Here is a 20799-nt window from a genome sequence, read left to right on the forward strand (position 1 = left end):
ACAAACGTCTGACGTGACAGGAGTTTTATTAAAAATTCATGTTTATACTAAAATATTGTTATTTTTTTAATTAGGTTATTTAAGTTATTTTACGAAGCTATATCAACATCTCAAGTTATTTAGCGACTGATTGAAATGAAGGTGATATGAAGGTAAAATGAGTCCTGGGTCCAGCACCGATAGTTACCCAGCATTTTCTCATATTCGGTTGAGGGAAAACCTCGGAAAAACTTCAATCAGGTATCTTGTCCCAAGCAGGATTTGAACCTGGGCCACTTTGTTTCGCGGTCAGAGCGCTAACAGTTAGTTCGCAGGTGTGGAATATAAATAATGTTATTGCTTTAGTGTCGGTATGTTTTATATAATGCAGGTCATATAGGGATATCCTGAACTATTACCAACAGATAGCGCGCGTGTACTTTGTGGAATGCGCTTTGCGTGTGCATTTGTTTTCCGATATATAAACATTAAGGATTTACATAGTGTACTATTACATTAAATACCCTTAAAAACAACTCACAATGCCAAATTTTTGTTATGTTCCTAATTGTAAAAACCAGGGAAAGCTTTTTGTATTCATTCAGGTCCCGAAATATTCTGAATATATAGCCTACTTTAAATTTAACTAATTAAATTGCGCCTCCAAAGTGCTAGCTATTAAACAAAAATAAAACTTCAAGTAAGGAATTGCTGGCTACAGTTTCATTTTGGAAGAGGGGAAAGAAAATTTAATAAAAACATATGCAACCTCGACAGCAAGCTGTGTTAGCTTAGATTATATTCAGTCTCTACTTCTAGCCTAGGAGTCGCCAGCATTTTACGCCTGCAGTAAACTCTCGATTAACTGGGATGTTTATTATCCACGACGATCCATAGTGAAATCCATTTCGTGAATAATGTTTTTAATGTGCCGAAGACTCATTCATTCATTCATTCATTCATTTATTTTATTCCATAGATCTTACATGAGCAATGAAGCTTTAAGATGTGGAACATGTCAACATTTTACAATATTACAATTACAATTTTTACAAATTTTTATAGTTTTACAATTTAGTAATTTTCTACAATTTTTACAATGTTGTACAATTTTTTTTACATTTTTTTTTTTTACATTTTGGCGAGATGTAGTGAGATGAAATGAGGTCCGAGGATTCGCCAAAATATTACCCGGCATTTGCCTTTTCGGTGGGGGAAACCTCGGAAAAACCCAACCAGGTAATCAAATCAAAGGGGGTAATCAAATCAAAGGTGTTGATGCCAAGGACTCGCCATAGACCATCCGGCTTCAGTCCCACGGCTGTGGAAAACCTCGGAAGAAACCAAAGTCCAAAGGGGGATCCAACCCAAGCCCGAACGCAGCTCCGGAACAGCAGCCCAGCGAGTCTGCCGACTGAGCTACATCGATGGCTCTACTAAAAGTATACAATACATAGACAATCAGATTATTAAATTTACAAACGCAAACGATCATTCATAAGTTGAGCTATATTATAATACAAAACAATTTAATTAAATTTAAGGTATAAACAATTCAACCAGTTGTGATATACAGAAATTGATAATACATATCATGCAAACTACTTCAAGTTACAAACACAAACAATTTATCAGTAGAGCTATATAGATCACTATTCAATTTAAAGCATATACAATTCATCGGCCAAAACTATACAAATATATACAATACAAAGTAGCATACTTTCATTAAGCTATACAAATTTGTGCAATTAATATCAAGTAGATTAATTCAATTTATAATCATAAACAATTCATCAGTTGAGCTATACATATTACCATTCAATTTACAGTAGGTCTATATACAATTCATCAGTAGAGCTACACAGACTAGTAATCATTTTAAGAACATATACAATTCATCAGCCAAACTATACAAACATATACAATCAAATTAGTTCAATTTACAAACTTATTTTCGTTAAGCTATACAATTCATATGAAGTAGATTAATTCAATTTATAAGCTTAAACAATTCATCAGTTGACGTATACAGTACATACAATTCATCAGTTATGCTAAACAAAAAATACAATACATAGTAAACAGATTAAGTCAATATAAAAACATATTTTAGTTGAGCTATATAAAATTGTACATGTCATTTAAGTAGAATAATTCAATTCACAAGCATAAACAATTCATCAATTGTGTAGAAGGTATGAGTATGTAGAAATTTGGTTAATTCTTTTCTGAACCTTTTCTCGTTGTTCTTCAAATCTTTAAGATTATTAGGCAGTGCATTGAAGACTGTTATACATGAATAGCGAACTCCTTTTTTAAAACAGCTTAGACTAACAGAGGGTAGATGAAGATCTGATTTATGTCTTGTATTAAAATGATGAATGTCTTGATTAGTACTGAATTTATCTTGGTTCTTAATATACAGCATCATTAGGGAAAGAATGTATTCACAAGGTAAAGTCAAGATTTCTAAGTTTCGGAAGATATTTTTACATGAGGTCCTTTTATGCACACCGGCCATTATTCTTATAGCTTTCTTTTGTAAAACAAAAACCTGTTTAGCTTCAGACGAGTTACCCCAGAATATTAATCCATATTTCATTACAGAGTGAAAATATGCAAAGTATGACATTTTAAGTAAGTTTATATCACCAATAGTAGATAAGGATCTTAATGCATAACAGGCAGAGCTCAATTTACGAGTAATACATTCTATATGCGTTTTCCAGTTCAAGTGATTATCCAATTCTAATCCAAGAAACTTTGTGCTTATAGATTCTTTGAGATGAGTTCCATTTAATCGAATACTGTAGGAAACCTGAGCACTATTGTGTGTACTAAATTTGACTGCACTGGTTTTATCAACATTAAGTGCTAGTTTATTTGCATGGAACCATTCATTCATTAGATTCAGCACTGTATTAGAAGTGTTTATAAAATGATCGTATTGTTTGCTTGAAATAATTACACTTGTATCATCTGCAAATAAAATTACATGGGATGAATTGTTTATGGTCAAGGCTAAATCATTAATATAAACTAGAAACAACAATGGACCTAAAATTGACCCCTGCGGAACACCATGTTTAATATTTCTAAATTCTGAATAAGTAACTTTATGACTATTTGGTACATTTATTTCTACTTTTTGTTTTCTATTTGATAAGTACGATGTAAACCAACCCAACATCTCATCTTTAATACCATAAAACTTCAATTTTTTTACTAATATACTATGGTCTACACAATCAAATGCTTTAGCCAAGTCACAAAAAATCCCACCTACATGTAGTTTCGAATTTAATGAATTTAGTATTTCATCCACCAAACTAAAAGCAGCATTCTCTGTCGATTTTTGTTTTCTAAATCCAAACTGTTCTAAAACTAATATATTGTTGGACTCCAGGTAATGATATAATCTAAGCCGAAGACTAATTATTAAAGCCATGTTTTTACTTCAAATTTTCAAAATCAGCCTACATAGTATTCAAAACACAGGAATAATCGTGATACTACTACGATTATATTATATCATCTTAACAAACATTGCATTTGATCTTTCCGCAACTAGAGAAAAAAATACGAGGAATTCAGTCTCTATAGTCCCTTCCCTATAAAAAAAACACACATTGGTGGCTGCATATTCTGTTTTTAACATACAGTACTTACAATACTAATGATTAAAGAGATAATATTCACCAAGTACCTATTTTATTTATTTATTTACTTTATTCGTGCACCTCGTTCTCAAAGTTCTCGTTTAGGTTCAATTTACTCGTATCTATATTCTGCATATTGCAGATTTCCCCATCCATCTCTTAAGGGGAATCGGTCAGTATTATACAAGTTTACGCTATTATTTATTGTAAACTAAATTAAATTATGATGTAAGAAAATACTGAAACATTAAATTATACTAGGTTATACAAAATAATTATAAATATAATTTTGACACGCACAGAAAACCAACAAGCGGGAGAACGTAATGAACTGTAGCATATGACATAATATAGCTCTACAACATGTAGTTCCGCATGGAACGCTTCTGCCATCTAACGGTAAAACTTCGCATAAGATATCCCTATTCTCAAGCTTATTTGTTTAAAATAATGTACTGTCCAAATTCCACGAAAGGATCCCTGCGAGGGGAGTATGGTTCTTGCGGGGTAAGAGGAGAGGGTAAGCCAGTAACTCAGCGTTCTTGAAGGAGCAGGTGGATGGAAGTGGTGTCATTGGCCGACTGGGACAAAGAAGACTCAGTCAATGGCCGACCGGTTCCGTGTCGGGGCTAGGTTTCAAGAGTGGGGGAAAAACTCGCATTCTTCGCTCGAATCTTCTCGTGAAATGCGGAGAGTATCATTTTATTCAAGATGTAAAGTTTTTAGGTGTTTATTTAACGACGCTATATTAACTAAAAGGTTATTTAGCGTCGACGAGATTGGCGATAGCGAGATGGTATTTGGTGAGATGATAACGAGGATGTCATTGATTTCCTAACATTTTCCTTACGATTTGGAAAAACCTCAGGAAAACCAAAGCGGGAACCAACACCCAAGCTTATCTACGGATCGGCTAGAAAAAGCACCTACCTCTTGAGCTACACCGGTGGCTTAAAGATGCACTCTTGTACGGCTTTTAAATATTACACACACAAACACACACACGCACGCACATATCCGGTTTCTAAAGCAGACTAATGTCGCCTTCCGGTTCCTTGTTGCCATCTCCTTCCGTCCGTCCGATCTCCATCCCTAAGACCTCTATTTCACGTGGCAATCATGATTCCTGGTGTCCAAATATCCCTCGGCCGTCCTTTAAATATTTTTATGCTCGACCATGCCGAAATGTAGTAATTATACACCTGGTAGCAGCCCTTTAATGGACCTCATTAAAGTACACCTATTCATTAAAGTTCAGATGTTACACCAATCAGAAAATACCGTTGTAGCAATATGAAAGCGCAAGTATCGATTATTCTCGGATATGCAAACGAAAGACAACTAGCGCGAGATTAGACAATATTAAACTCAGTCGAAAAAAACAACACACACATTAACATCAATTCACCGTCTACCATTATAGGCTCGTTGCATAATGTACTATAATAATTAAATATTATATTCTTGGTTTTTTCAGTACAAACTGCAACTTATTTCTTATATGAGGAAATGTTACTTCAGTTGTAGGCCTATACAGAATGTAGGACCTTACGTACAAATATTTTAAAGATAATTGGGAAAAATTCATTCATTCATTCATTCATAATGTTCTGCCCAAAGGCAGGTCTTTCATTGCAAAACCCAGCATTCTCCAGTCTTTCCTATTTTCTATGTTCCTCTTTGTCTCTTCATATTATTCATATATCTTAATGTTTTCTATTATATGATATCCTTTTTGCCTCGAACTCTTCTCCCGTTCACCATTCCTTCCAGTGCATCCTTCAGAAGGCAGTTTCTTCTCAACCAGTGATCCAACCAATTACTTTTCCCCTTTCTGATCAGTTTCAGCATCATTATTTCTTCATCAACTCTTTCCAACAAAGCTTCGTTTCTTATTCTGTCTGTCCATTTCACATGCTCCATCCTTCCTCATATCCACATTTCAAATGCTTCTAGTCAATTCTCTTCACTTCGTCTTAATGTCCATGTTTCTTCCCCATACAATACCACACTACACACAAAGCACTTCACTAGTCTCTTCCTTAGTTCTCAGAGGTTCGTAGATGATGCTTCTTTTTCTATTAAAAACTTTTTTTGCCATTGCTATCTTCCTTTTAACTTCCTGGCAGCAGCTCATGTTACTGCTTACAGTACGCCCCAAATATTTAAAGCTGTCCATTTGCTCTACTGTATCATTTAGAATTTGCATGTTAACCTTCTTTACTTTTCTTCCTATGACCATGGTCTTCGTCTTGTTGGCATTTATCTTCATTCCATACTGCTTACAGCTGTTATTTAACTCTAGTAGCATATTCCTTAGTATCATCTCCTCTTTTGCTAACAACGCTATATCAGTAGGAAATCTTATGCACGTTATTCTTCTTCCTCCTACTATCACTCCTCCCATGTTCTGAAAACATTCCTTCACTAAATCCTCCAAGTAGATGTTGAACAGGTTAGGTGACGAGCATTCTTATACTCCTCTCCCTATTTCACTTACTTCTGACATTTCTTCTCCTATCATGACAATTGGGGATAATATAGGCTACTAAACCGCATTATATAAAATTTCTTATCAGAAAATATAATATTTTTACGTTCGCTGATACCTCCTGGACGAAAAGATCCTGTATCCCGGAGCCTTTATTGCTCAGCAATGAACATTCGCCTATTTGCAATTCGTTGGTGATAGAGCTCTAGTGCTACGTAACTTTCATATCCTTCTACGGCTCCGTACACGAAGTGAACATAGGCTAATTGGTGAATCCTATCATTACGTTAAATATTGGCCAGTGAGCTTACAGCAAGATTAACAATCTTAAACCAATACAGAATGTTTGTGCTGAAGTACAGGCGTTTCAAAGACGTGCGTATAGTTTAAACTGACATGCGTTTTATAGTACAATCGTTCATGAGGCAGCAGACTGTGAAATACGTGACACTTTTATGAAAAATTAGCGCTGGGAGAAAAGTGCATAGGATATTTTATGTACATTTTTAAACAAATATAAAAATATTTGCACGAAAACCTTTACATACTGCAGGCTACACATGTACTCTGATTAACCATATTAAATTACGTGTGGAAGCTGCAATGCTGAAACACGTATCACAGAGATTTAAACAAACATTGTTTGTTAAATATACTATAGTTGGTATACAATATAAAAATAAAGTGTGTCTGGCTATTCTAATTGATAGAACATGACTTCATTTATGACCGCTTTTCCGATAATAGTTAAATATTAAATTACTAAATAATTTGTAAATGTTAAAATGATGGAGAACTGAACTACTAAAAAACCGTATAAAGTGACAACATTTATTTCAAACAAAAGTTCGTCATTCATCCGATAGTTCGCAGGAACCATTGCATGACAGGTAGAGAGGTAAGAAGATAGCCAGGTAGACAGATAAATGTTTTAAGAAAGACGGCTGTGATGATGAAAATAATGATTATATCCAAAACAGTGATGATATGATGACGACACCGATGACGACCGATGATAAATATTGTGATATTCGAAGGACTAATTTCCTTTATATACGCTTCAAGACGTCTGAGAGTACTTAGAAAAAAATGATACGTGCTTTTACTTTCTCTGTGCTAGCAGCGATTGTGGTAACAATTGAGCATAGACGCAGGATTTTTCGCATTAAGGGGTGACATTACTAAAATGACAACTTTTTACCTAATATTCTTAACCAAATTTTGAGACCGTGTTTACTATGTAAAGGACTAACAAAATCCAAATTTCGATCTCTCAAATGTTTTTAATGTTTAATTTTTTCCATTTTTTTTTTCATTTTCAAACCCAAATTGTTAGTAGAATATCTCAATTTTTATGTTTACTTTTTTCTCACATTAACAAGAGACAGAAAAATATTTGTATGCACTATTTTTTTAAATATCTCATTTACTAGTTTCAAAAAAATTTCAGCTTTTGCAAATTTTATTTTTCTACAATTTATGAGACAAAATATTAATAAAATAAACTAGCAGCATTTCTCACAAAATAAATGCATGGAAACATGCAACTATCTCATAAACAGTTACTTACTTACTTACTTACTGGCTTTTAAGGAGCCTGAAGGTTCATTGCCGCCCTCACATAAGGCCGCCATTGGTCCCTATCCTGAGCAAGATTAATCCAGTCTCTACCATCATATCCCACCTCCCTCAGATCCATTTTAATATTATCTTCCCATTTACGTCTCGGGCTCCCCAAAGATATTTTTCCCTTCCGCCTCCCAACTACCATTCCATATGCATTTCTGGATTCACCCATACGTGCTACATGCCCTACCCATCTCAAACGTCTGGATTTAATGTTCCCAATTATGTCAGATGAAGAATAAAATGCATGCAGTTCTGTGTTGTGTAACTTTCTCCATTCTCCTGCAACTTCATCACTCTTAGTCCAAAATATTTTCCTAAGCACCTTATTCTGAAACACCCTTAACCTGTGTACCTCTCTCAAAGTGAAAGTCCAAGTTTCACAACCATACAGAACAACCGATAGTAAAACTGTCTTATAAATTCTAACTTTCAGATTTTTGATAGCAAACTGAATGATTTATTTATTTTAGCAGGTTATTTTACGACGCTTTATCAACAGCTTAGGTTATTTAGCGTCTGAATGAGATGAAGTTGATAATGCTGGTGATATAAGTCCAGGGTCCAGCACCGAAAGTTACCCAGCATTTGCTCATATTGGGTTAAGGAAAAACCCCGGAAAAAACCTCAACTTGCCCCGACCGGGAATCGAACCCGGGCCACCTGGTTTCGTGGCCAGACGCGTTAAGCGTTACTCCACAGGTGTGGACGCAAACTGGATGATAAAAGCTTCTCAACCGAATAATAACACGCATTTCACATATTTACTCTGTGTTTAATTTCATCCCGAGTATTATTTACATTTGTTACTGTTGCTCCCAAGCATTTGAATTTTTCCACCTCTTCAAAGGATAAATTTCCAATTGTTATATTTTTATTTCGTAGAATATTCTCGTCACGAGACATAATCATATACTTTGTCTTTTCGGTATTTACATCCAAACCTATCTCTTAACTTGCTTCAAGTAAAATTCCCGTATTTTCTCTAATCGTTTGTGGAGCTTCTCCTAACATATTCACGTCATCCGCATAGACAAGCAGCTGATGTAACCCGTAACTCATAAATACTTGCAGTAAAAATTTCATCCAGATTGATTAATATTTGACATAAAAAAAAAGTTTGGTGTTCAATTATGAAAAATAAATTTACTGATTTCGCACTTGAATATGAGCGTGGGATTAATTTCCTCCTCGTCCACATACTATATTCTACTCTTAAACATTTATGCTGTTGGATACAGAATCTTAGAATACTTATGCTCATGATTTAAGGTGAGACTCCACTGAAAATCATTAACATTTTCCAAAATATATTTATTGATTATTTAACTTCTTTATAATGTATATTTCCATAACCAAAATGGATTTAGTTCAATTTTTATTACAAATATGTACTTACTTATTTACTTACTGGCTTTTAAGGAACCCGAAGGTTCATTGCCGCCATCACATAAGCCCGCCATTGGTCCCTATCCTGAGCAAGATTAATCCCGTCTCTACCATCATATCCCACCTCCCTCAGATCCATTTTAATATTATCTTCTCACCTACATCTCGGCCTCCCCAAAGGTCTCTTTCCCTCCGGTCTCCCAACTAACACTTTATATGCATTTCTGGATTCGCCCATACGTGCTACATGTCCTCTCCATCTCAAACGTCTGGATTTTATGTTCCTAATTATGTCAGGTGAAGAATACAATGCGTGCAGCTCTGCGTTGTGTAACTTTCTCCATTCTCCTGTAACTTCATCCCTCTTAGCCCCAAATATTTTCCTAAGAACATTATTCTGAAACACTCTTAATCTCTGTTCCTCTCTCAAAGTGAGAGTCCAAGTTTCACAACCATACAGAACAATCGGTAATATAACTGTTTTATAAATTCTAACTTTCAGATTTTTTGACAGAAGACTAAATGACAAAAGCTTCTCAACCGAATAATAACACGCATTTCCCATATTTCTTCTGCGTTTAATTTCCTCCTGAGTGTCATTTATGTTTGTTACTGTTGCTCCAAGATATTTGAATTTTTACAAATATGTAGCCTATATTTTTTTTAATTATGAAAGATGAGCTGTAAATTAATTTTTTTCATTAAAGAATACTCTTTTACAAATTTCTGATTACAAATCTAGTAACTTTTTTGTTCTAAATTTCGTTTCCTCAAGTTAATAGATGAATGTAGCATAGAAGAATTTTATAAAGTATGTGTTACATATATTTTCATTTTTCTTTAAAATCCATTTTTCCTTGTACAGGTGAAATAATTAAAGATACATATGCTACAGTAGTATGTTGAAAGCTAAGACGTCATCAAGCTTAAGTAAGAATAAGAACTTCACTGAGTCACCAAGTCAAGCCTTCTCTCGCACTTCACTTGGGACATATCATTAGTCTTGTTTCACTATAAGCACGTCTTTGACTGTGGAACTAAACGACAGCATTCAGTAGAGAACAATACACCATTACAATACCGTAAGCTGCAGTACAAATTTCAAGCGAAAGTAAACCTTATCATAAATGTATGTAAGGTAAATTTTATAGTGTAAGGAATGCCTTTAAGAAAGTCGAGGCTGTTGAAGATGTATTTCCTTGGGGCACAGAAAAGGAAAGAGTGACGTACTGAGGTGGATGAGGAATATGACGAAATTCCAGACAAAGGTAGAAATAATAATAACAACAAAATGTAGCTGTGGAAAGATACCTTCCTCCATATCAGAGAGGAATGATTTTAAAAAGGTATTTCTCTGGTGTTAACGTTGTCTTAAGACTCTTGGGAATTGTAGTTGTAGTGGTAAGGTGAAAGTTAATCAAACTAAAGTGTATCCCATCTTCTAGATCCCTAGCATTTATTTTCTTATTTCTTTGTTAAAATTTATATTACTTCAAAAGGGAAAGTACTGCTTAAAATTGTTACCAGCACAATGTTAATAAAGATTTATACAGATTGGAAGTGTTATAGGGTAAAGGTTGGTTATATTGTGATATGGGTAATATTGTGATAATTCTTTTTCAGAATATATTACAATTTTACTGAGCGAGAGGAAGATCGGTTTTTTGCGTCAACGTATTAAGGGAATGTTCGTGGACAAGTTCCTTCTCTCGTTCAGTAAAATTGTAATAAATTCTAAAAACGAACTATCACAATATTACTCGTATCACAATATTATCAACCTTTACCCTAATTGTGAAGATTGAAGGAGGCAGTAGAATGCAATAAAATGAGTAAAAAAAAGTGTTATACGTTTCGTAGTTAACCCTAAAATGCTATCTTCATTGAGTACTACTATATTACTACTGATACGTAAAAATGACGTAATATGTGAAAAAAATGTTTCAGAGGTGTATATTCGTTTCCAAATCTAATTTTTATTTATTTGTTTACATTTTTATTTGTTTAGGTCTCCTTTTTCTAACTAATTTTTATTTTCATGAAAGTAAATTTACATGATATATAAAATCATATAAATCTAACTTACTCACTTACTGGCTTTTAAGGAACCCGGAGGTTCATTATCGTCCTCCCATAAGCCCGCCATTGGTCCCCATCCTGAGCAAGATTAATCCAGTCTCTATCATCATATCCCACCTCACTCAAATCCATTTTATATTATCTTCCCGTCTACGTCTCGGCCTCCCCAAAGGTCTTTTTTCCTCCGGCCTCGCAACTAACACTCTATATGCATTTCTGGATTCGCCCATACGTGCTACATGCCCTGCCCATCTCAAATTCTGGATTTAATGTATAAATCTAACTATAATGAAATATTTCTGAATATAATTTTTATTTAGTTTCTTTAGTTTTTTCTTTTTTAATTTCTTTTATATCAAAATAAATTTAAAGGAAACTAGAAACCATATAAATCTAACTGCAAGACAATATTTCACAATTCTTCAGTTTTATTTATTTAGTTTGTTTTGTTTTTTTTTTTTTTTAGTAATTTTTACATGACAATCAACAAATTTTTGTGAATCTTGGTACTACCGACAGCCCTAGAATGCACTCACGTTTGATTCAACATATTGTGATGAGCTTTATCCTGCTACTATGTCTAACTAATTAACTGCATTTTATTTGATCATAAAGTTTCGCGAGAGCAGCGCAGGCAGGAAAAAAAAAAACTTCCTCCTATAATAAAAGTCTGCGAAATTTGGCTTAAAAATTCGATTGTAGATTTTCAGCATAGAAATTCTCTTCAGTTTCAACTGGAGGTGTCTTGTTGAATTTCGTACACTTTCTTTCTCTTTCTTTTCTTCGGTAACTGAATATATGGCAAATTTCCTGTTATCTTGCTTATTTTTCTTCGTTCTCAGTTCGTATATTTCCTACAATTATTCATATCTTCCACTTTATCTTCCATTAACTGTTTCTCCTTCAGCTTCAAATTCATCCAGGCATGCATTCTGGATCTTTGTCACTGTCACAAACTCCATCATCAAACTCAACATTGTCTTCAGCACCACCATCTGAACTTCTATCTATAATTTGTATAATAGTGTCAGGAACGTCAGTATCATCACTTAAGTTTTAATCCAGTGTTACTTTCTTAGATAAAATACACTTATAGGAAAAATAAATAAACTGCACTGAAAAAAGAATGCAGGGTGTTATTTAAAAATCTTTCCGATGACGTCAAAACTCGCACAATAATGATATCAAGAATGGTTTGTTTTGTGAGAAAGTATCTTCTAAACTATACGTTTGACGTTCCAGAGGGATTTTCGAAAAACATTTCCATTTAGCTCTAGCAGAAAGTATGAAACGCGCTGTATATGCATATGCATATAGACCAAGTAAAATTTTTTCACATGAATACATATTTAAAATCGGTCCCGTACTAGGGTCATGTAGTGAAACCTTGGGCCTGTTGCAAAAATCTAAAATCGCTATCTTTGCTAGCGAAAAATTAGTAAATAAGTAAAAAGCAACCATTTTCTTTGCATAATTCTGTATTCGTAAATTTTTCATGACAAGTGTGGAAAGCACTAGTAATTACTAACATACTTATTGGTAATTTGTCACTTGTCTGTTACTAATATCTTTTATGTCATAGATCCATGATATCACATATCCAAAGGAATAAAGCTTGTTATGCATCAATTCGCGCCCCTTTCTTCAACGCTGTCACTTTGCGCCTGCGCAATATGGCCTTGTAGCGCAACGTTTCCCGAGTTACAGGGACCCATATCTCGCAGGAGTGGATCAGGACAGCACGTTAGCACATCTCTTTTTTATGTTAGATTAGGTTTTTTTCAAACTGAAATGACGAGTGAAGTTTTTTCACAGTTAAAATTACTCTAACCTAACCTAACCTAACCTAACCTAACCTAACCTAACCTAACCTAAACGTTTAATATGTATATGTTTTTTTAACAAAGCAGGGATATCCAGATTGTATATTTTAAATTCTTACATATTTTCCAAGATGGTCAGGAACACTGGAAATATAAAATAAAATACTTTCAAAGCTCCTTTTTAGGTTAGGTTAGGTTAGGTTAGGTTAGAGTAATTTTAACTGTGACAAAATCTTCACTCGTCATTTCAGTTTGAAAAGAACCTAATCCAACATAAGAAGGAGATGTGCAAACGTGTTGTCCTGATCCACTCCTTATCTCGCTAGTGGTGATCGTACGTCTTCCAAACCGGTACCGTCGTATTCGTCTAGTCGAGGTCTTTCCGATATATTTCACTTCATTCAGTAATTTGGTTCAGGTCTAAATGAAAATTGTTAAAAGTATTGAGTCACTTTGGAAAACTCCGATTATAAGAAACGATAATATCATCAAATTACTAAATAAGACTGTAGTGGAGTAGACCAGAGTCTGAGGAAACTCGAAATTCTTCAATGACACCGTCCGAGTGAGAGATTCAGCAGAAAACGACGAAAACTGATCAATGAGGAAATGCGCGACACTGACGCAGTACAACGTAGGACTTAGTTCATCGGCCCCGACCGAAGGGGAACATCCTAGGGGAAGGTAAAGGAATCATGTTGGATGTGCGAGTGTTCTGAGGCGGCACGAAGGTGTAACTGTAGCGCGAGAGGCCCGGTAGTACAACGGGCCCACCAGAACGGCCTGCGTGCGAGAACAGTTCCAGCCCGTGCACTCCCCTAAAAGAGGGTTAATAGAGTTCCTGATGATGAAGACGAAGACGACGACGACGACGACGACGATGATGATGATGATGATGATGATGGCGGAGGTTGTGGTAGTGTTAATGGTAGTGGCAGAGGTGGTGATAGTAATGGTAGTGATAATGGTGGTGATGGTGATGGTAGGGTTTGATAATACGTAGGTACTTAATAAGAAGTATTCACATATTATAAAGAAAATCATTGAAATTGGTGGAAGAGAAAAGAAATTCAAAGAACATGAACATGTTAGAAACTTATAATGATGTGACAGACAGTCTCCTAACAATGATTTGTAACTAATATTTTTGCTAATAGTAGAAAAACACGTTCTTCCCTCTATTGAATAAAATTTACATTAGATATCTCGAAAGTAACTGTCTAAAGCAGCCGTGGCGAAAATGTAATCGTGTGCCGAGCCACTGTGTAATCTACAACGTGCATAACACCTAAGGAGGGAGGCGGACACCCGAAGGGGAAGTGAAGCAACTGTCTGACTTATTAACGGATATTTATTTTCCTTACGTCAAGCACTTAAATATAATTTTATACAGCATAAGGTTACAAACTAGTTTAGTACGTGTAACGAAGAAAGAAATGAATAAGAAAATATAGGACACATTATGACAACCTAAAATTAACTGTCTTCAGAATGTCTCTGCGACAGAGTTTCAAAATTAGGAATTATGTCACTTACTGCCAGTCGTAGTTGATCACGAAGGTATTTGTCTGCCAGTCGTGATCTAAATTTGGTTTTCATAAACGTAAGTTGTAGCGAACATGCCTTCAACAGAGCAAGCGAAAGAACGAAGCTTCGGATATTTATTTTTTGGCAAAGATTTGAAAGTTCAACATTTGTCAAGTTCTTACATCTAGCTTTCATTTAACATCACATAGTAAATCAGTGAGTTCAAATTGAAGAGCTAACCGCATTATTCGTACATCTGCTGAAAAAGGATCTACGTACAGAGATAATAATAATAATAATAATAATAATAATAATAATAATAATAATAATAATAACACTTAATCTTTTAATGTTTCATAAGTGACATGTAGTATAATGCCGTTTTATCTTATACAAATGCGTCGTTCCATCCTACTTGAAACCTTCATTTTTGTAGAGGTGCATGGTTTCGAGAGAGACATTGCGACGATACACCACTCGCAGGTCAGAGACAAATACAAATGGAACGGAGTTTGACTCCAGTGAGTGAGATGGTAGGGGTTGGGGAGGTGGGAAGCAAGAGAAATGCATGGCTAACATTGCGAGCCACATTGTGCTCGCGAGTCACATTTTCGCCACGGCTGGTCTAAAGAATGGCTACACTGTATTAAATTTTACCTTTTAAAGTCTAACAGTGGCTCTAGTCCTTGCAGGAGTTAATGGAGAATGACTATGCTAGAAGACTGCAGTTAATTTTCACTGAATTTCCCTTCTAGTTTACACAAATTTGACTGAGAAATGGCTGCTCAAATAGTACGAGTTTCGTTAAAAAGTGTGTAGTCCTTTTGTTGTGTACGTCTTCTGTCAACTAAATCTTGTCCTCTTCAGAACTTAAATTCTTTCATTTGCTTTTAAGGACATTTCGTTTCGTTTTTATTTATTCAATAAAAGTGCTTTCATAGGGATTAATAAAATGTACCAAAAGTAAAATTATGATTGTAAGCATAACCATAGTGTTTGTAAGTAAAACAAATTAAGTATCGCATAAAATATACCCTTCTAGATGACATTAAATATGCTATATGGCGTGATTTTAAAATATTCTCGATGAAGTCATAAAATGCACAGCAATAGTCGCAAAAATATTTCATTTCCACAAAAATATTCCTTTCTAAATATAAGGTTTTGATGTGTGTCAGTTTTTTTCTCCGATAGCCTCTCGTTAAAATTTAATTTCAAATATGTGTTACTTAAAAAAGAAGACTTGTATTTGTACTCACTGAACTCTGCTGACGACTTTGTTCTAATTGCACAAGATAACTACTATTTGACGTATGTGGTGTATAAGCTTAGAGACTGTGCTTTATTAATAATAAATTTCACTAAACGTAGTACTCAGCTTTAGATGAAAAAATTTATTTTCCAAATATCAATATTAGCAAAGAAGTTCAATTAACTGAGATTTATAGATTTAGGTGTTTGTATGGGAGAAAATGCATTGACCAAAAAGATATAAAAATGTGAAACTGGACGAATATGTACGTTTCGAATTATCTTAACTTAATTTGACGGGATATTCATAGGCCTGTAAGTAGAAACATTAAGAAATTGAGTGTCCAAGTTGAAGAGTGATTTTCCAAACAGTGCTAAGTCATTTATAAACGAATTTTTATTTTGTAGGTTAACCTTGTTATTCCCCAATACAATTGAAATTTTCCAGACTGTGTTACGTTCCGTCTTATTCCCGTTATAATCTCACAGTTTTTTTTTTCCGAAATGTGCTAAGTCATTGTGATGTTATGTTAAAAAGATTTTTGTTAAGACAGTGTCTACTTTCAGTTTTACGTGTAATGCAAAATGTTCAAATAAACTTACATAATTTATTACTAAACAACTATTAGTCTACTATCACATTTACTTTTTAACTTTGCTCTAGAGTATGCCATTAGGAAAGTCCTGGACAATAGGCAGGGTTTGGAATTGAACGAATTACATCAGCTGCTTGTCTATGCGGATGACGTGAATATGTTAGGACAAAATCCACAAACGGTTAGCGAAAACACGGGAATTTTACTGGAAGCATGTAAAGAGATAGGTTTGGAAGTAAATCCCGAAAAGACAAAGTACATGATTATATCTCGTGACCAGAATATTGTACGAAATGGAAATATAAAAATTGGAAATTTATCTTTTGAAGAGGTGGAGAAGTTCGAATATCTTGGAGCAACAGTAACAAATATAAATGATACTCGGGACGAAATTAAACACAGAATAAATATGGGAAATGCCTGTTATTATTCGGTTGAGAAGCTTTTATCATCCAGTCTGCTGTCAAAAAAATGTAAAAGTTAGAATTTATAAAACAGTTATATTACGGTTATTCTTTATGGTTGTGAAACTTGGACTCTCACTTTGAGAGAGGAACATAGGTTGAAGATGCAAATCAAGATTTCAGGTATAACTCCCTGTAAAGTTGATTTGAATAATTTCGAGGGAAAAATTGTTCCGGAGCCGGGTATCGAACCCGGGACCTTTGGTTTAACGTACCAACGCTCTACCACTGAGCTACCCTGGAACTCTAACCGACACCGATTCAATTTTTCCCTCTATATCCACAGACCTCAAAGTGGGCTGACAACCGTCAAGCAACCAACTTCGAGTGTACACTAACTCCGTGTGACTTAAATTGTGGTTTTCTGTTAACGAACAGTGACGTGTATTATGTAAATCAAGATTTTATGTATAACTCCCTGTAAAGTTGATTTGAATAATTTCGAGGGAAAAATTGTTCCGGAGCCGGGTATCGAACCCGGGACCTTTGGTTTAACGTACCAACGCTCTACCACTGAGCTACCCTGGAACTCTAACCGACACCGATCCAATTTTTTTTTTCCCTCGAAATTATTCAAATCAACTTTACAGGGAGTTATACCTGAAATCTTGATTTGCATAATACACGTCACTGTTCGTTAACAGAAAACCACAATTTAAGTCACACGGAGTTAGTGTGCACTCGAAGTTGGTTGCTTGACGGTTGTCAGCCCACTTTGAGGTCTGTGGATATAGAGGGAAAAATTGGATCGGTGTCGGTTAGAGTTCCAGGGTAGCTCAGTGGTAGAGCGTTGGTACGTTATACCAAAGGTCCCGGGTTCGATACCCGGCTCCGAAACAATTTTTCCCTCGAAACTATTCAAATCAACTTTACAGGGAGTTATACCTGAAATCTTGATTTGCATAATACACGTCACTGTTCGTTAACAGAAAACCACAATTTAAGTCACACGGAGTTAGTGTGCACTCGAAGTTGGTTGCTTGACGGTTGTCAGCCCACTTTGAGGTCTGTGGATATAGAGGGAAAAATTGGATCGGTTTCGGTTAGAGTTCCAGGGTAGTTCAGTGGTAGAGCGTTGGTACGTTAAACCAAAGGTCCCGGGTTCGATACCCGGCTCCGGAACAATTTTTCCCTCGAAATTATTCATAGGTTGAAGATGTTTGAGAATAAGGTGCTTAGGAAAATATTTGGGGCTAAGAGGGATGAAGTTACAGGAGAATGGAGAAAGTTACACAACACAGAACGGCATGCATTGTATTCTTCACCTGACATAATTAGGAACATTAAATCCAGACGTTTGGGATAGGCTGGGCATGTAGCACGTATGGGCGAATTCAGAAATGCATATAGAGTGTTAGTTTGGAGGTCGGAGGGAAAAAGACCGTTAGGGAGGCCGAGACGTAGATGGGAGGATAATATTAAAATGGATTTGAGGGAGGTGGGATATGATGATAGAGACTGGATTAATCTTGCTCAGGATAAGGACTGATGGCGGGCTTATGTGAGGGCGGCAATGAACCTCCGGGTTCCTTAAAAGTCAGTAAGTAAGTAAGTAAGTAAGTAAGTAAGTAAGTAAGTAAGTAAGTAAGTAAGTAAGTACAGTATGTATGTATTACTAAACAACATGTTTTGAAAATGAGCATTGGTATTATTATGGATTCTGTTATTTTAATTTCTATTATGTAGCATCAGTTTTAAACATATTTCTTTCTGATGAGATATTAAAATGATTATTATTAAGACATTGCCTACATTCAGTTTCACATGTAATTCAAAATATTCAAATAAACGTACATAAGTCAAGTGACTTAGCACATTATGGAACATATTACAGTGTTTAACAGCATTGTAACCTAGTTCAATATAAATTTCCAATAATTAAATTCTATCAATAAAGCTCACTTTCCGTAAAGTTTTCGTTTCCAAAATCTCCTTTCAGTACTTTCAAGATTTTCCATTTATAAAAAGAAACATGTTTCCTGAAAAAGTAGTTTTTTCAATGACATCCTACCCGTCAATTTTTTATTTGTGTGGTTTGCATGTTAAAACAGGCACTAAAAGCTGAAATCTGTTGTTTTTTAACTTTTTTTAGTTATTGTATTTGTTTCTTCTTTAGTGTATGGTTTGTTTATTAAAACTTTGTATTGAAATGATATAGTAGTAGTAGTCGTATTTTGTTTATAACGTTCGTATCAATTAAAAATGGGCATTAGAAGAACTTGTGTCATTGTCTTATTATGTTGTCTTCAATTTTACGATTTGCATATCTTGGCTTAGAGTGTAAACCTGCTAACTATCAAAAAGGAAATTTTACAAAGGAAGCAAGAAACTCATTTTAAATTAACTCTAAAACTTAGGACCAAATCCAAAGTAACGTACAAATACAAGTACTTTGGATTTGGTCTTAAAGTGGTCGTCAGCACTCGCTGAAATGTGCAAAGGGTACGCGGTGTCGTCCCGTGTGCACCGTCGTGCAGCAGGGAGAGATAGAGAGCATACCCGCTAGCAGCTACGGAGTAGCATGGACGCGAAATTGCCTGCGCATCAACCATACAATGTAACTGACTGTGAGTGGGTGATTAAGAGGTATTCATATTATTTAATATGTTATATTGTACTGACTTATATTTATTATATCAGTATAAATATTCATCTGGTCCGGGCAAGTTACCTGGTTGAGGTTTTTTCCGTGGTTTTCCCTCAACCCAAATATGAGCAAATGCTGGGTAACTTTAAGTGCTGGACCTCGAACTCATTTTACCGGCATTATCACCTTCATTTCATTCAGACGCTAAATTACCTAAGATGTTGATAAAGCGTCGTAAAATAACCTACTAAAAGAAAAAATAAAAAATATATATTCATTAGTTATTTTATGTCCAACTTGGTCTTGTCTTGTTATTTCCACTGCGCCATTTTCATAATTCTCATCGCCTTTAACATCTTGAACAAAGTAGATGTGTCCCAATAGGTATGGGACGTAGGAAACCCAGCGAGGAGGAGACTAGGGGACGTATTCTTAGACATTCTTAGCGTGGGCTTCCGTGGATGATCAGCGAACTAACGTTTTTCGTATTCATAAACCTGTGTTAGCGATATGATATGATATGTACCCCGTACAAGTAACCAGTCGATAGCTGGGGCTAGTTTAGCACGCTCGTAGCACTGGCTAGCGAAATGTCTATGAATAGCACCCTAAGAGACTGCACCCGACACTGGATTTCACTATTCATGCTAGCTCCCCACGATGCTGGGTGGGTGCCAGTCACATACATTGACCGAAATTCCATTAGAAAATTTCGCCCATCATAAGGACTCGAACCAGCACTCTTTCCGTAACGCTGTCCAAGACATGACACTTTAGATCACCCGTCTACGGTGCGAGACAAAATGATCTTGTATTTTCAAGACTTCTGAAGGTATGTTTTGTTATAGTTATTTTCTAATTTATATTGGGACGTCGCTTTGTCTTGTAGTTGAGTAATTTGTCACATTTTGTCCTGTTTCTTCGTGATTTTAATGGGCGAAGCAAATGTCCCAGAAGAAATTGACTCGTGGCTTACTCATCCTTCTATTAAATGTAGCTTCAGTTCAAATAAAAATTTAGTGAGTTCTGCTGTTAGCGTCTTTTTCATTGTGACAATAGCTAAAACCTCGCAGTTCGAATTTGTAAAGCTCGGAAAGAAACAATATTAAGTCTCTGGTTCAAATCTCGAGAGCTGAGGGATGGCATTGCCGAGAGGTCACCGAGGCGTGGACCAGAATATAACTATAGACAGATTCTCGCCTGTAATGTGATCGATTACATCTACATTTGAATAATGTACTTAAAGTGGGAGGAGAGGTCAAAAGCCTTCAATCGCTGCTGTATAGACAATTATTTTGGAATTCTGTACGTGTAGCGAGAAATTT

General features: G+C 35.3%; 2 non-coding genes across 2 annotated transcripts; both read right to left on the reverse strand.

Annotated features, from left to right (window-relative positions):
* Window positions 1-17058: 17058 nt before the first annotated feature.
* On the reverse strand, window positions 17059-17130 carry TRNAN-GUU (transfer RNA asparagine (anticodon GUU)). Its single transcript has one exon. It is a non-coding gene; the product is annotated as a tRNA-Asn (tRNA).
* Window positions 17131-17343: 213 nt separating this feature from the next.
* On the reverse strand, window positions 17344-17415 carry TRNAN-GUU (transfer RNA asparagine (anticodon GUU)). Its single transcript has one exon. It is a non-coding gene; the product is annotated as a tRNA-Asn (tRNA).
* Between the last annotated feature and the right edge of the window lie 3384 nt (window positions 17416-20799).

This window comes from Periplaneta americana, chromosome 5 (genome assembly GCF_040183065.1).
Source record: "Periplaneta americana isolate PAMFEO1 chromosome 5, P.americana_PAMFEO1_priV1, whole genome shotgun sequence".
NCBI classification, from domain to species: domain Eukaryota; kingdom Metazoa; phylum Arthropoda; class Insecta; order Blattodea; family Blattidae; genus Periplaneta; species Periplaneta americana.